Source organism: Conger conger, chromosome 7 (assembly GCF_963514075.1).
Source record: "Conger conger chromosome 7, fConCon1.1, whole genome shotgun sequence".
Lineage (NCBI taxonomy): Eukaryota > Metazoa > Chordata > Actinopteri > Anguilliformes > Congridae > Conger > Conger conger.
Window position 1 is genome coordinate 64784804 of NC_083766.1, and position 12443 is coordinate 64797246.

Sequence of the window (12443 nt, forward strand, 5' to 3'; positions counted from 1 at the left end):
CTAGTCCCCGATTTCGGGAGTGTTCGCGACTCCGCGATTTCGGGAGTGTTCCCGATTGTTCGCGAGTCCGCGATTTCGGGAGTGTTCGCGAGTCCGCGATTTCGCGGGTGTTCGCGAGTCCGCGATTTCGCGATTGTTCGCGTGTCCGCGATTTCGGGAGTGTTCGCGAGTCCGCGATTTCGCGAGTCCGCGATTTCGGGAGTGTTCGCGAGTCCGCGATTTTACGAGTGTTCGCGAGTCCGCGATTTTACGAGTGTTCGCGAGTCCGCGATTTCGGGAGTGTCCGCCAGTCCGCGATTTCGCGGGTGTTCGCGAGTCCACGATTTCGGGAGTGTTAGCGAGTCCGCGATTTCGGGAGTGTTCGCGAGTCCGCGATTTCGCGATTTTGGGAGCGTTCGCTAGTCCCCGAATTCGGGAGTGTTCGCGAGTCCGCGATTTACGATTGTTCGCCATTCCGCGATTTCGGAAGCGTTCGCGAGAACGCGATTTTGGGAGTCTTCGCAAGTCCGCGATTTCGGGAGTGTTCGCGATTCCGCGATTTCGCGAATGTTCCCGAGTCCGCGAGTCCGCGATTTCGGGAGCGTTCGCTAGTCCCCGATTTCGGGAGTGTTTGCGAGTCCGCGATTTTGCGAGTTTTCCCGAGTCCGCGATTTCGCGAATGTTCGCGAGTCCGCGATTTCGCGGGTGTTCGCGAGTCCGCGATTTCGGGAGTGTTCGCGAGTCCGCGATTTCGCGGGTGTTCGCGAGTCCGGGATTTCGCGGGTGTTCGCGAGTCGGCGATTTCGGGAGTGTTCACGAGTCCGCGATTTCGCGAGTCCGCGATTTCGGGAGTGATCGCGAGTCCGCGATTTCGGGAGTGTTCGCGATTGTTCGCGAGTCCGCGATTTCGGGAGTGTTCGCGAGTCCGCGATTTCGCGAGTGTTCGCGAGTCCGCGATTTCGCGGGTGTTCGCGAGTCCGGGATTTCGCGGGTGTTCCCGAGTCGGCGATTTCGGGAGTGTTCACGAGTCCGCGATTTCGCGAGTCCGCGATTTCGGGAGTGTTCGCGAGTCCGCGATTTTGCGAGTGTTCGCGAGTCCGCGATTTCGGGAGCGTTCGCTAGTCCCCGATTTCGGGAGTGTTCGCGACTCCGCGATTTCGGGAGTGTTCGCGATTTCGGGAGTGTTCGCGTGTCCGCGATTTCGGGAGTGTTCACGAGTCCGCGATTTCGCGAGTCCGCGATTTCGGGAGTTTTCGCGAGTCCGCGATTTTACGAGTGTTCGCGAGTCCGCGATTTTACGAGTGTTCTCGAGTCCGCGATTTCGGGAGTGTCCGCGAGTCCGCGATTTCGCGGGTGTTCGCGAGTCCGCGATTTCGGGAGTGTTCGCGAGTCCGCGATTTCGCGAGTATTTGCGAGTACGCAAGTCCGCGATTTCGCGAGTCCGCGATTTCGCGGGTGTTCGCGAGTCCGCGATTTCGCGGGTGTTAGCGAGTCCGCGATTTCGGGAGTGTTCGCCTGTCCGCGATTTCGCGAGTGTTCGCGAGTCCGCGATTTCGCGGGTGTTCGCGAGTCCGGGATTTCGCGGGTGTTCGCGATTCCGCGATTTCGCGAGTGTTCGCGAGTCCGCAATTTCGCGAGTGTTCGCGAGTCCGCGATTTCGCGAGTGTTCGCGAGTCCGCGAGTGTCCGCGAGTCCGCGATTTCGCGGGTGTTCGCGAGTCCGCGATTTCGGGAGTGTTCGCGATTCCGTGATTTCGCGAGTGTTTGCGAGTAAGCGAGTCCGCGAGCGTTCGCGAGTCCGCGATTTCCCGGGTGTTCGCGAGTCCGCGATTTCGCGGGTGTTTGCGAGTCCGCGATTTCGGGAGTTTTCGCGAGTCCGCGATTTCGCGAGTGTTCGCGAGTCCGCGAGTGTCCGCGAGTCCGCGATTTCGGGAGCGTTCGCTAGTCCCCGATTTCGGGAGTGTTCGCGAGTCCGCGATTTTGCGAGTTTTCCCGAGTCCGCGATTTCGCGAATGTTCGCGAGTCCGCGATTTCGCGGGTGTTCGCGAGTCCGCGATTTCGGGAGTGTTCGCGAGTCCGCGATTTCGCGGGTGTTCGCGAGTCCGGGATTTCGCGGGTGTTCGCGAGTCGGCGATTTCGGGAGTGTTCACGAGTCCATGATTTCGCGAGTCCGCGATTTCGGGAGTGATCGCGAGTCCGCGATTTCGGGAGTGTTCGCGATTGTTCGCGAGTCCGCGATTTCGGGAGTGTTCGCGAGTCCGCGATTTCGCGAGTGTTCGCGAGTCCGCGATTTCGCGGGTGTTCGCGAGTCCGGGATTTCGCGGGTGTTCGCGAGTCGGCGATTTCGGGAGTGTTCACGAGTCCGCGATTTCGCGAGTCCGCGATTTCGGGAGTGTTCGCGAGTCCGCGATTTTGCGAGTGTTCGCGAGTCCGCGATTTCGGGAGCGTTCGCTAGTCCCCGATTTCCGGAGTGTTCGCGACTCCGCGATTTCGGGAGTGTTCGCGATTTCGGGAGTGTTCGCGTGTCCGCGATTTCGGGAGTGTTCACGAGTCCGCGATTTCGCGAGTCCGCGATTTCGGGAGTTTTCGCGAGTCCGCGATTTTACGAGTGTTCGCGAGTCCGCGATTTCGGGAGTGTCCGCCAGTCCGCGATTTCGCGGGTGTTCGCGAGTCCACGATTTCGGGAGTGTTAGCGAGTCCGCGATTTCGGGAGTGTTCGCGAGTCCGCGATTTCGCGATTTCGGGAGCGTTCGCTAGTCCCCGAATTCGGGAGTGTTCGCGAGTCCGCGATTTACGATTGTTCGCCATTCCGCGATTTCGGAAGCGTTCGCGAGAACGCGATTTTGGGAGTCTTCGCAAGTCCGCGATTTCGGGAGTGTTCGCGATTCCGCGATTTCGCGAATGTTCCCGAGTCCGCGAGTCCGCGATTTCGGGAGCGTTCGCTAGTCCCCGATTTCGGGAGTGTTCGCGAGTCCGCGATTTTGCGAGTTTTCCCGAGTCCGCGATTTCGCGAATGTTCGCGAGTCCGCGATTTCGCGGGTGTTCGCGAGTCCGCGATTTCGGGAGTGTTCGCGAGTCCGCGATTTCGCGGGTGTTCGCGAGTCCTGGATTTCGCGGGTGTTCGCGAGTCGGCGATTTCGGGAGTGTTCACGAGTCCGCGATTTCGCGAGTCCGCGATTTCGGGAGTGATCGCGAGTCCGCGATTTCGGGAGTGTTCGCGATTGTTCGCGAATCCGCGATTTCGGGAGTGTTCGCGAGTCCGCGATTTCGCGAGTGTTCGCGAGTCCGCGATTTCGCGGGTGTTCGCGAGTCCGGGATTTCGCGGGTGTTCGCGAGTCGGCGATTTCGGGAGTGTTCACGAGTCCGCGATTTCGCGAGTCCGCGATTTCGGGAGTGTTCGCGAGTCCGCGATTTTGCGAGTGTTCGCGAGTCCGCGATTTCGGGAGCGTTCGCTAGTCCCCGATTTCGGGAGTGTTCGCGACTCCGCGATTTCGGGAGTGTTCGCGATTTCGGGAGTGTTCGCGTGTCCGCGATTTCGGGAGTGTTCACGAGTCCGCGATTTCGCGAGTCCGCGATTTCGGGAGTTTTCGCGAGTCCGCGATTTTACGAGTGTTCGCGAGTCCGCGATTTTACGAGTGTTCGCGAGTCCGCGATTTCGGGAGTGTCCGCGAGTCCGCGATTTCGCGGGTGTTCGCGAGTCCGCGATTTCGGGAGTGTTCGCGAGTCCGCGATTTCGCGAGTATTTGCGAGTACGCAAGTCCGCGATTTCGCGAGTCCGCGATTTCGCGGGTGTTCGCGAGTCCGCGATTTCGCGGGTGTTAGCGAGTCCGCGATTTCGGGAGTGTTCGCCTGTCCGCGATTTCGCGAGTGTTCGCGAGTCCGCGATTTCGCGGGTGTTCGCGAGTCCGGGATTTCGCGGGTGTTCGCGATTCCGCGATTTCGCGAGTGTTCGCGAGTCCGCAATTTCGCGAGTGTTCGCGAGTCCGCGATTTCGCGAGTGTTCGCGAGTCCGCGAGTGTCCGCGAGTCCGCGATTTCGCGGGTGTTCGCGAGTCCGCGATTTCGGGAGTGTTCGCGATTCCGTGATTTCGCGAGTGTTTGCGAGTAAGCGAGTCCGCGAGCGTTCGCGAGTCCGCGATTTCCCGGGTGTTCGCGAGTCCGCGATTTCGCGAGTGTTCGCGAGTCCGCGAGTGTCCGCGAGTCCGCGATTTCGGGAGCGTTCGCTAGTCCCCGATTTCGGGAGTGTTCGCGAGTCCGCGATTTTGCGAGTTTTCCCGAGTCCGCGATTTCGCGAATGTTCGCGAGTCCGCGATTTCGCGGGTGTTCGCGAGTCCGCGATTTCGGGAGTGTTCGCGAGTCCGCGATTTCGCGGGTTTTCGCGAGTCCGGGATTTCGCGGGTGTTCGCGAGTCGGCGATTTCGGGAGTGTTCACGAGTCCGCGATTTCGCGAGTCCGCGATTTCGGGAGTGATCGCGAGTCCGCGATTTCGGGAGTGTTCGCGATTGTTCGCGAGTCCGCGATTTCGGGAGTGTTCGCGAGTCCGCGATTTCGCGAGTGTTCGCGAGTCCGCGATTTCGCGGGTGTTCGCGAGTCCGGGATTTCGCGGGTGTTCGCGAGTCGGCGATTTCGGGAGTGTTCACGAGTCCGCGATTTCGCGAGTCCGCGATTTCGGGAGTGTTCGCGAGTCCGCGATTTTGCGAGTGTTCGCGAGTCCGCGATTTCGGGAGCGTTCGCTAGTCCCCGATTTCGGGAGTGTTCGCGACTCCGCGATTTCGGGAGTGTTCGCGATTTCGGGAGTGTTCGCGTGTCCGCGATTTCGGGAGTGTTCACGAGTCCGCGATTTCGCGAGTCCGCGATTTCGGGAGTTTTCGCGAGTCCGCGATTTTACGAGTGTCCGCGAGTCCGCGATTTCGCGGGTGTTCGCGAGTCCGCGATTTCGGGAGTGTTCGCGAGTCCGCGATTTCGCGAGTATTTGCGAGTACGCAAGTCCGCGATTTCGCGAGTCCGCGATTTCGCGGGTGTTCGCGAGTCCGCGATTTCGCGGGTGTTAGCGAGTCCGCGATTTCGAGAGTGTTCGCCTGTCCGCGATTTCGCGAGTGTTCGCGAGTCCGCGATTTCGCGGGTGTTCGCGAGTCCGGGATTTCGCGGGTGTTCGCGATTCCGCGATTTCGCGAGTGTTCGCGAGTCCGCAATTTCGCGAGTGTTCGCGAGTCCGCGATTTCGCGAGTGTTCGCGAGTCCGCGAGTGTCCGCGAGTCCGCGATTTCGCGGGTGTTCGCGAGTCCGCGATTTCGGGAGTGTTCGCGATTCCGTGATTTCGCGAGTGTTTGCGAGTAAGCGAGTCCGCGAGCGTTCGCGAGTCCGCGATTTCCCGGGTGTTCGCGAGTCCGCGATTTCGCGGGTGTTCGCGAGTCCGCGATTTCGGGTATGTTCACGAGTCCGCGATTTCGCGAGTCCGCGATTTCGGGAGTGTTCGCGAGTCCGCGATTTTGCGAGTGTTCGCGAGTCCGCGATTTCGGGAGCGTTCGCGAGAACGCGATTTTGGGAGTCTTCGCGAGTCCGCGATTTCGGGAGTGTTCGCGATTCCGCGATTTCGCGAGTATTTGCGAGTGCGCGAGTCCGCGATTTCGCGAGTCCGCGATTTCGCGGGTGTTCGCGAGTCCGCGATTTCGCGGGTGTTTGCGAGTCCGCGATTTCGGGAGTTTTCGCGAGTCCGCGATTTCGCGAGTGTTCGCGAGTCCGCGAGTGTCCGCGAGTCCGCGATTTCGGGAGTCTTCGCGAGTCCGCGATTTCGGGAGTGTTCGCGATTCCGCGATTTCGCGAGTATTTTCGAGTGCGCGAGTCCGCGATTTCGCGAGTCCGCGATTTCGCGGGTGTTCGCGAGTCCGCGATTTCGCGGGTGTTAGCGAGTCCGCGATTTCGGGAGTTTTCGCGTGTCCGCGATTTCGCGAGTGTTCGCGAGTCCGCGAGTGTCCGCGAGTCCGCGATTTCGCGAGTATTTGCGAGTACGCGAGCCCGCGATTTCGCGAGTGTTCGCGAGTCCTCGATTTCGGGACTGTTCGCGAGTCCGCGATTTCGGGAGTGTTCGCGAGTCCGCGATTTCGGGAGTGTACGCGAGTCCGCGATTTCGCAGGTGTTCGCGAGTCCGCGATTTCGGGAGTGTTCGCCAGTCCGCGATTTCGCGAATGTTCGCTAGTCCCCGATTTCGGGAGTGTTCGCGAGTCCGCGATTTTGCGAGTTTTCCCGAGTCCGTGATTTCGCGAATGTCCGCGAGTCCGCGATTTCGGGAGTGTTTGCGAGTCCGCGATTTCGCGAGTGTTCGCGATTCCGCGAGTGTCCGCGAGTCCGCGATTTCGCGAGTATTTGCGAGTACGCGAGCCCGCGATTTCGCGAGTGTTCGCGACTCCGCGATTTCGCGGGTGTTCGCGAGTCCGCGATTTCGGGAGTGTTTGCGAGTCCGCGATTTCGGGAGTGTACGCGAGTCCGCGATTTCGCAGGTGTTCGCGAGTCCGCGATTTCGGGAGTGTTCGCCAGTCCGCGATTTCGCGAATGTTCGCTAGTCCCCGATTTCGGGAGTGTTCGCGAGTCCGCGATTTTGCGAGTTTTCCCGAGTCCGTGATTTCGCGAATGTCCGCGAGTCCGCGATTTCGCGGGTGTTCGCGAGTCCGCGATTTCGGGAGTGTTTGCGAGTCCGCGATTTCGGGAGTGTACGCGAGTCCGCGATTTCGCATGTTTTCGCGAGTCCGCGATTTCGGGAGTGTTCGCCAGTCCGCGATTTCGCGAATGTTCGCTAGTCCCCGATTTCGGGAGTGTTCGCGAGTCCGCGATTTTGCGAGTTTTCCCGAGTCCGCGATTTCGCGAATGTTCGCGAGTCCGCGATTTCGCGGGTGTTCGCGAGTCCGCGATTTCGGGAGTGTTCGCGAGTTCGTTATTTCGCGAGTGTTCACAAGTCCTCGATTTCGCGGGTGTTTGCGAGTCCGCGATTTCGCGGGTGTACGAGAGTCCGCGATTTTGGGAGTGTTCGCGAGTCCGCGATTTCGCGAGTGTTCGCTAGTCCGCGAGTGTCCGCGAGTCCGCGATTTCGCGAGTATTTGCGAGTACGCGAGCCCGCGATTTCGCGAGTGTTTGTGACTCCGCGATTTCGCGGGTGTTTGCGAGTCCGCGATTTCGCGGGTGTCCGCGAGTCCGCGATTTCGGGAGTGTTCGCGAGTCCGCGAGTCCGCGATTTCGGGAGTGTTCGCGAATCCGCGATTTCGCGAGTCCGCGATTTCGCGAGTGTTCGCGAGTCCGCGAGTCCGCGATTTCGGGAGTGTTCGCGAGTCCGCGATTTCGCGAGTGTTCACAAGTCCGCGATTTCGCGGGTGTTCGCGAGTCCGCGATTTCGGGAGTGTTCGCGAGTCCGCGATTTCGCGAGTCCGTGATTTCGGGAGTGTTCGCGAGTCCGCGATTTCGCGATTTCGGGAGCGTTCGCTAGTCCCCGATTTCGGGAGAGTTCGCGAGTCCGCGATTTTGCGAGTTTTCCCGAGTCCGCGATTTCGCGAATGTTGGCGATTCCGCGATTTCGGGAGTGTTCGCGAGTCCGCGATTTCGCGAGTGTTTGCGAGTACGCGAGTCCGCGATTTCGCGAGTGTTCGCGAGTCCGCGATTTCGGGAGTGTTTGTGACTCCGCGATTTCGCGGGTGTTTGCGAGTCCGCGATTTCGCGGGTGTCCGCGAGTCCGCGATTTCGGGAGTGTTCGCGAGTCCGCGAGTCCGCGATTTCGGGAGTGTTCGCGAATCCGCGATTTCGCGAGTCCGCGATTTCGCGAGTGTTCGCGAGTCCGCGAGTCCGCGATTTCGGGAGTGTTCGCGAGTCCGCGATTTCGCGAGTGTTCACAAGTCCGCGATTTCGCGGGTGTTCGCGAGTCCGCGATTTCGGGAGTGTTCGCGAGTCCGCGATTTCGCGAGTCCGTGATTTCGGGAGTGTTCGCGAGTCCGCGATTTCGCGATTTCGGGAGCGTTCGCTAGTCCCCGATTTCGGGAGAGTTCGCGAGTCCGCGATTTTGCGAGTTTTCCCGAGTCCGCGATTTCGCGAATGTTGGCGATTCCGCGATTTCGCGGGTGTTCGCGATTCCGCGATTTCGGGAGTTTTCGCGAGTCCGCGATTTCGCAAGTGTTCGCGAGTCCGCGAGTGTCCGCGAGTCCGCGATTTCACGGGTGTTCGCGAGTCCGCGGTTTCGGGAGTGTTCGCGATTCCGCGATTTCGGGAGTGTTCGCGAGTCCGCGATTTCGCGGGTGTTTGCGAGTACGCGAGTCTGCGATTTCGGGAGAGTTCGCGAGTCCGCGATTTTGCGAGTGTTCACGAGTCCGCGATTTCGCGAGTCCGCGATTTCGGGAGCGTTCGCGAGTCCGCGATTTTGCGAGTGTTCGCGAGTCCGCGATTTCGGGAGCGTTCGCTAGTCCCCGATTTCGGGAGTGTTCGCGACTCCGCGATTTCGGGAGTGTTCCCGATTGTTCGCGAGTCCGCGATTTCGGGAGTGTTCGCGAGTCCGCGATTTCGCGGGTGTTCGCGAGTCCGCGATTTCGCGATTGTTCGCGTGTCCGCGATTTCGGGAGTGTTCGCGAGTCCGCGATTTCGCGAGTCCGCGATTTCGGGAGTGTTCGCGAGTCCGCGATTTTACGAGTGTTCGCGAGTCCGCGATTTTACGAGTGTTCGCGAGTCCGCGATTTCGGGAGTGTCCGCCAGTCCGCGATTTCGCGGGTGTTCGCGAGTCCACGATTTCGGGTGTGTTAGCGAGTCCGCGATTTCGGGAGTGTTCGCGAGTCCGCGATTTCGCGATTTCGGGAGCGTTCGCTAGTCCCCGAATTCGGGAGTGTTCGCGAGTCCGCGATTTACGATTGTTCGCCATTCCGCGATTTCGGAAGCGTTCGCGAGAACGCGATTTTGGGAGTCTTCGCAAGTCCGCGATTTCGGGAGTGTTCGCGATTCCGCGATTTCGCGAATGTTCCCGAGTCCGCGAGTCCGCGATTTCGGGAGCGTTCGCTAGTCCCCGATTTCGGGAGTGTTCGCGAGTCCGCGATTTTGCGAGTTTTCCCGAGTCCGCGATTTCGCGAATGTTCGCGAGTCCGCGATTTCGCGGGTGTTCGCGAGTCCGCGATTTCGGGAGTGTTCGCGAGTCCGCGATTTCGCGGGTGTTCGCGAGTCCGGGATTTCGCGGGTGTTCGCGAGTCGGCGATTTCGGGAGTGTTCACGAGTCCGCGATTTCGCGAGTCCGCGATTTCGGGAGTGATCGCGAGTCCGCGATTTCGGGAGTGTTCGCGATTGTTCGCGAGTCCGCGATTTCGGGAGTGTTCGCGAGTCCGCGATTTCGCGAGTGTTCGCGAGTCCGCGAGTGTCCGCGATTCCGCGATTTCGCGGGTGTTCGCGAGTCCTCGATTTCGGGAGTGTTCGCGTGTCCGCGATTTCGGGAGTGTTCGCGAGTCCGCGATTTCGGGAGTGTACGCGAGTCCGCGATTTCGCAGGTGTTCGCGAGTCCGCGATTTCGGGAGTGTTCACGAGTCCGCGATTTCGCGAGTCCGCGATTTCGGGAGTGTTCGCGAGTCCGCGATTTTACGAGTGTTCGCGAGTCGGCGATTTTACGAGTGTTCGCGAGTCCGCGATTTCGCGGGTGTTTGCGAGTCCGCGATTTCGGGAGAGTTCGCGATTGTTCGCGATTTCGCGATTGTTCGCGAGTCCGCGATTTCGCGAGTGTTTGCGAGTACGCGAGTCCGCGATTTCGCGATTTCGGGAGCGTTCGCTAGTCCCCGAATTCGGGAGTGTTCGCGAGTCCGCGATTTACGATTGTTCGCCATTCCGCGATTTCGGAAGCGTTCGCGAGAACGCGATTTTGGGAGTCTTCGCAAGTCCGCGATTTCGGGAGTGTTCGCGATTCCGCGATTTCGCGAATGTTCCCGAGTCCGCGAGTCCGCGATTTCGGGAGCGTTCGCTAGTCCCCGATTTCGGGAGTGTTCGCGAGTCCGCGATTTTGCGAGTTTTCCCGAGTCCGCGATTTCGCGAATGTTCGCGAGTCCGCGATTTCGCGGGTGTTCGCGAGTCCGCGATTTCGGGAGTGTTCGCGAGTCCGCGATTTCGCGGGTGTTCGCGAGTCCGGGATTTCGCGGGTGTTCGCGAGTCGGCGATTTCGGGAGTGTTCACGAGTCCGCGATTTCGCGAGTCCGCGATTTCGGGAGTGATCGCGAGTCCGCGATTTCGGGAGTGTTCGCGATTGTTCGCGAGTCCGCGATTTCGGGAGTGTTCGCGAGTCCGCGATTTCGCGAGTGTTCGCGAGTCCGCGAGTGTCCGCGAGTCCGCGATTTCGCGGGTGTTCGCGAGTCCTCGATTTCGGGAGTGTTCGCGTGTCCGCGATTTCGGGAGTGTTCGCGAGTCCGCGATTTCGGGAGTGTACGCGAGTCCGCGATTTCGCAGGTGTTCGCGAGTCCGCGATTTCGGGAGTGTTCACGAGTCCGCGATTTCGCGAGTCCGCGATTTCGGGAGTGTTCGCGAGTCCGCGATTTTACGAGTGTTCGCGAGTCGGCGATTTTACGAGTGTTCGCGAGTCCGCGATTTCGCGGGTGTTTGCGAGTCCGCGATTTCGGGAGAGTTCGCGATTGTTCGCGATTTCGCGATTGTTCGCGAGTCCGCGATTTCGCGAGTGTTTGCGAGTACGCGAGTCCGCGATTTCGCGGGTGTTCGCGAGTCCGCGATTTCGGGAGTGTTCGCGAGTCCGCGATTTCGGGAGTGTTCGCGAGTCCGCGATCTCGCGAGTATTTGCGATTACGCGAGTCCGCGATTTCGCGAGTCCGCGGGTGTTAGCGAGTCCGCGATTTCGGGAGTTTTCGTGAGTCCGCGATTTCGCGAGTGTTCGCGAGTCCGCGAGTGTCCGCGCGTCCGCGATTTCGGGAGTGTTCGCGAGTCCGCGATTTCGCGAGTGTTCGCGAGTCCGCGATTTCGCGATTTCGGGAGCGTTCGCTAGTCCCCGATTTCGGGAGTGTTCGCGAGTCCGCGATTTTGCGAGTGTTCGCGAGTCCGCGATTTCGGAAGCGTTCGCGAGAACGCGATTTTGGGAGTCTTCGCGAGTCCGCGATTTCGGGAGTGTTCGCGATTCCGCGATTTCGCGAATGTTCCCGAGTCCGCGAGTCCGCGATTTCGGGAGCGTTCGCTAGTCCCCGATTTCGGGAGTGTTCGCGAGTCCGCGATTTTGCGAGTTTTCCCGAGTCCGCGATTTCGCGGGTGTTCGCGAGTCCGCGATTTCGGGAGTGTTCGCGAGTCCGCGATTTCGCGGGTGTTCGCGAGTCCGGGATTTCGCGGGTGTTCGCGAGTCGGCGATTTCGGGAGTGTTCACGAGTCCGCGATTTCGCGAGTCCGCGATTTCGGGAGTGATCGCGAGTCCGCGATTTCGGGAGTGTTCGCGATTGTTCGCGAGTCCGCGATTTCGGGAGTGTTCGCGAGTCCGCGATTTCGCTAGTGTTCGCGAGTCCGCGAGTGTCCGCGAGTCCGCGATTTCGCGGGTGTTCGCGAGTCCTCGATTTCGGGAGTGTTCGCGTGTCCGCGATTTCGGGAGTGTTCGCGAGTCCGCGATTTCGGGAGTGTACGCGAGTCCGCGATTTCGCAGGTGTTCGCGAGTCCGCGATTTCGGGAGTGTTCACGAGTCCACGATTTCGCGAGTCCGCGATTTCGGGAGTGTTCGCGAGTCCGCGATTTTACGAGTGTTCGCGAGTCCGCGATTTCGGGAGTGTTTGCGACTCCGCGATTTCGCGAGTGTTCGCGAGTCCGCGAGTGTCCGCGAGTCCGCGATTTCGCGATTGTTCGCGAGTCCGCGATTTCGGGAGTGTTCGCGAGTCCGCGATTTCGCGAGTGTTTGCGAGTACGCGAGTCCGCGATTTCGCGAGTGTTCGCGAGTCCGCGATTTCGGGAGTGTTTGCGACACCGCGATTTCGCGAGTGTTCCCGAGTCCGCGAGTGTCCGCGAGTCCGCGATTTCGCGGGTGTTCGCGAGTCCGCGATTTCGGGAGTTTTCGCGAGTCCGCGATTTCGCGAGTGTTCGCGAGTCCGCGAGTGTCCGCGCGTCCGCGATTTCGGGAGTGTTCGCGAGTCCGCGATTTCGCGAGTATTTGCGAGTACGCGAGTCCGCGATTTCGCGATTTCGGGAGTGTTCGCGAGTCCGCGATTTCGCGATTGTTGGCGTGTCCGCGATTTCGGGAGTGTTCGCGAGTCCGCGATTTCGCGAGTCCGCGATTTCGGGAGTGTTCGCGAGTCCGCGATTTCGCGAGTGTTTGCGAGTTCGCGAGTCCGCGATTTCGCGAGTGTTCGCGAGTCCGCGATTTCGGGAGTGTTTGCGACTCCGCGATTTCGCGGGTGTTTGCGAGTCCGCGATTTCGCGGGTGTCCGCGAGTCCGCGATTTCGGGAGTGTTCGCGAGTCCGCGAGTCCGCGATTTCGGGAGTGTTCGCGA